The sequence below is a fragment of the Ictidomys tridecemlineatus genome, chromosome 11, assembly GCF_052094955.1.
Source record: "Ictidomys tridecemlineatus isolate mIctTri1 chromosome 11, mIctTri1.hap1, whole genome shotgun sequence".
In the NCBI taxonomy this organism is placed as follows: Eukaryota; Metazoa; Chordata; class Mammalia; order Rodentia; family Sciuridae; genus Ictidomys; species Ictidomys tridecemlineatus.
Genome location: NC_135487.1, coordinates 48253426 through 48258150, shown reverse-complemented (window position 1 = coordinate 48258150; position 4725 = coordinate 48253426). Strand labels below are relative to the sequence as shown.

General features: G+C 44.4%; 1 pseudogene; it reads left to right on the top strand.

The window, feature by feature from the left end:
• On the top strand, positions 1–1467 carry LOC144368568 (nanos homolog 1-like; annotated as a pseudogene).
• The last annotated feature ends 3258 nt before the right edge of the window (positions 1468–4725 follow it).

Here is a 4725-nt window from a genome sequence, read left to right as displayed (position 1 = left end):
ATGAGTTCAAGGTCAGCCTCAGAAATTTAGGAAGGCCCTAAGGGACCCTGTCTCTAAATAAAATATTAAAAAGGGTGGAGATATGGCTCTGTGGTGAAGCGCCCTGAAGTTTGTCCCCAATACCAAAACAGAAGAAACAAACAAACAAAAAAACACAATACATTTTGAGCCATGCTTGTTGGTAAATACCTGTAAATCCCAGTAACTCCAGAGGCTTAGGCAGGAGGATCCCCAGTGAGGCCAGTCTCAGCACCTGAGTGAGACCCTAAGCAATTTAGCAACACACTGTCCTGAATTCTTTTTTAAAAGGGCTGGGGAAATGCTTCAGGGCTTAAGTGCCTCGGGGTTCAATCAATCCCCACTACCACAAAATAAGTAAATAATTAAATCCCCCCAATAGCAGAAGAAAGAGTGCAAAAGTGTTATAGGTCAGAAGTTAATGATTAAGAAACTATGAAAATTTAATTTGTAAATATAGAATGTGCATCACTGAACAAGACGAGGATTGATAATAGCCTAAGAAAGAAAAGGGGAAGAACGAAAAGGAGAGAGCAAAAACACAAAATTAGAAATAATAAAGGGAGCAGCTGGCCAGCAAGCAGGCTCTGTGCATTTCTTCCCTCAGGCCTGCGCCTTCGGCTGGGAGGCGGCGAGCGACCCGCAGCCCGCCCGTGGAGGCTTTTCCCTGGGCGCCCTGCTCGCCCCGCCGTGGCCGCGTCCCCGCGCCCTTCAGCTCGTGGAACGACTGGGGCTCGCTATGCTCACCTCCAAGGCGGTGGACCGCGAACCACGTTACGACAGCGAGGAGCTGGGTCCCGGAGCCGCTTCCTGGGGGGCGCGCTGGAGCTATGCGCGCTGGAGCTCTGCGCAGGCCCTCGGAAAATGGTCTGCTGGAGGAGCGCTTCGCCAACCTGAGCCAGTTCGCAGGTCGCGCCGCCGCGGTGCTGCTGGGCTGTGCGCCCGCCGCCACCACCACCCCCGAGGTGACGCCGCGAGAGGAATGGGCCCCAGCGTGGGCGGCCGAGACCCGACTGCAAGCTACCTCGGGGACGGCCGCCTCCCGGCTGCTCAAACCCGAGCTGCAGGTGTGCGTGTTCTGCTGGAACTACAAGGAGGCGGTGGCTCTCTACACCACCCACATTCTGAAGGGCCCCGACGGGAGAGTGTTGTGCCCGGTGCTGCGTCGCTACACGTGCCCCCTGAGCGGCGCCAGCGGCGACAACGCGCACACCATCAAGTACTGTCCGCTCTCCAAAGTGCCAGCCTGCCTGCCGCGCGTCCGCCGCCGCGTGGCGCTAGGGACAGCGTGCCAGGCGGGAAGCTGCGCTGAGGACCTGGCGTCCAGTCTGCGGGCTCCTAACGCTACCGCATTCGCTGCCTGCCCTCCGTTTTGTTTGCGAACGATCTTTCCCTGTTTATTGGGGAGATGCCCAGCTGTCAGCACTGGCTCAACCTGGAACGTCATGAGGTCAGCTGTGCGGAGAACTGTCAAGCAGATTGAGACTAGACGCTGATTTTTTTTTTTTTTTTGGAGTGGGATGGACGAGGGGGACTGTGTCTCTAGTTTCTAGTTTGCACACATCCAGAACTGCGAGGAAGGCTGGATGTGTATTTCACTAACTGAATATGGCAGCCGAGAGACGCTGTTTATTTACTGTATACGTCGACCTATTTTAGATGCGCGTTGCTATGAAATTATCTCTAATCTTGGGTGTTTCGTTTTATGAATGGAGGCACTTTACTAGGTCTAGTATATTTTTTTAATAGCCTCTGAACTGAGCTTAAAACGGACGATTTTTAGAATGTCAGCAAAATGACTATTTTATTGTTTGATGCACTATTTTAGTTGTCCTTAGTTATATTCTAATTCCAGGTGAAGCAATTATAAGCATCATAAGAAGTGAAATTTAATTCTTTTCAGTATTAATTTGGGTGGGTATTCCCTCCTTGTGGCTTGTTTCCGTCCTAACTGGAGGTGTAAAATGCAGTCTGGAGCAGGTAGAATACAGCTCCTTTTATGTACCAGATGTTTTATAACTGAACTAGCAACTAGCCTTTTTCACCTTTAAAAACTGTGCCAAGTCATAATCATATTGTGTATACACTTGGAGATGGTGCTGAAAATAAAACATAAAAAAGACAATACACTCAAAAAAAGAAAGAAATAATAAAGGGAAACTTGCTCCAATGTAGAGAAATATAAATACACTTGAGACTGTTACGAATTGCTTTAATAAATTTGAAACCCACGCATGGATGATCTTCAGTAAGCATGTGTATTCAATAAGCAATTGTATTAGATTAGAAAAAGATACAAAGCATAAAGAATAAGAAAGAAAATTTTAGAATTCTCCTCAAAAACTCTAGACTCATGTAATTCTACATGCAACTCTTTAAATAGTCAAAGAATAGATATTATGTGCATTTTGAACTATTCAAAACAATACAGCAATAAAGGAACCATCTTAATGGACTTTACAAAATCAACATGTCACTCATCTGGGAACCTAGTAAAGATAACTACAGACCAATTTTACTTGTAATGAGATATGAAAACATTTTAAAGTAAAAAAAAGTTGGGCGTGGGGCACTCACATCTCACCTGCACACACACAGCTGCCTTCCCACCTCGGGCTCCCCTGGGCTCTCTTCAGTGTGTCCTCTCTTCCTCTTCTATCTAAGGACTCTAATCACATCATGAGGGTCCACACTCATGACCTGATCTGAACCTAATTACCTCCCAAACCCAGCCTCCAAATATGACCACATTACAGCTTCAACACATGAATTTTGAGTAAACACATTCTGTTCTCAACAACATATTATTAAATAATAAAATATTTTAAATGATAAATTATCCTTAATTCCAAAAGGCCATCTCTAGTGAGTGTGATACCATTGATGATCAACAGATGGCGGTGTCGAGCCCATAGGAAATAATTCTGTAAATCCAAGGAAGGAAGAGTTTAATGCTAAAGTGCAGCATTTCTGATAATACCAGGTGTAAGATAATGCCTGACATTACAAATATTATTGAACACTATTCTAGAAGTTCTTGCCAAGGCACTCTTGGCAAGGAATGAATGAAAATTATACTTATAATTTTAATTAGTAGGTTAGAGCTCAGCCTGAGGAAATCAGGGAGAACTTCTCCCAAAATAAAAAGGGCTGGAGATGTAGCTCAGGGCTAGAATGCCCCTGGCTTCACTCCTTGCCTAGACTTAATTTTGAAATTTGCTTTAATTGTCTCTTGAATATATACACTTTTCACAATTCAAATTTCCTGAATTAGAATACAAATTCTAGAATAACAGAGTATAACATTTGCCTTTCTTTACAGCAGAGTCTATTCTTAGTCTGGAGAGATCTACTATAGGGCAGCCATACCCAAATTTGGAATTAGATTACAAACAGATTGCAATTAAAACTCATTAGTCTTCTGCCCTGGTGCACCTGGGCTGTGCTCTGAACACAGAGGCCTCCACTTTTTATTTATTTTTTATACTGGGGGCTGAAACCAGAGGGGTTTAACCACTGAGCCATATTCCCAGCCCTTTTTAAAAATATTTCCTTTAGAAACAGGGTCTCACTGAGTTACTCAGGGCCTCACTAAACTGCTGAGGCTGGCTTTGAACTCACAATCCTCCTGCCTCAGCCTCTGAGCTGCTGGGACTACAGACATGCATCACTGCACCCAATCCAGAGGTCTCCACTTATGAGCTCTTGGCCTGGGGATAGAGTATAGGAATAAAGAAGAGGATTTGTTGAGACAGACCCCAGCCCTCTTCATCTTAAGCGACCTAGCACATCTTGCTGGGGATTTAGGAGTTTTGCGTCAGGTAATTGCATGTTAATTTCTCAACAATTTGCTAGCCAAGTGCAAAATGTTTCAATACATTGAGTCCACATGTTCTTGGGAACAACTGAATTGTGTTTCAACTTGGAGAGGTGGAGAAAGGAGCTTGCTGTCAGCACCATCTAGGTCATTGTCTCAGCAATGCCAATACCAGCAGCTTCTGTTGACACTGGGGAAAGGAAGGTTTCTTTTGGTTTCAAGAGAGAAATCCCTTCTAAAATCCGATCTCAAAAAAGGTAAACAAAATTTAAATGTGCCTTTTCTGCAGTGGGTAGCAATAATCACACTGTAACCAGCTATTAAATTCCAGAAGACAGCATTGTGGATAAGATTACATTAATGCTTTTGATTTTATTCCCTCATAGCTTCCTTTGTTGTTCAGTGTTGAGTCTGTCTGTTTTATAAGAGTTTTAAGTCCAAGAAGTCTAAATTTGCATCAAGCTTGGTAAACACTGGAGGATCCCATCAGGAGTTAGTAATTAAATCAGTAGGTCTGGGGGGTGTAGCTCAATGGTATAGTATCTGTTTGCATGTATAAGACCCCGATCTAATCCCCAGCACTAAGAGAGAGAGAGAGAGAAAAAGAGAAAGAGAAGGGAGGGAGAGAGGAAGGAAGGAAAAATGTTGTGGAGAGAAAATGTGATCAGCAGTGAGATTTCCCTCTTACACTGCACTATCCAAAGAAGATGCATGCAGATTACTTAGAAGCAGGTATTCAGGTCTTTTATTTGGTAGAGCAGTGGGCTTTCCAACCAGAACCTGCTTTCATATGAAACTTGCTTGCTTTTGATAGAGGTGACTTTTGGAGGCCCACTAAGTTAGCCTCCTTGGGAAAGGATGAAAGAGAAGGAGGTTGAAGCAGCAGTCTC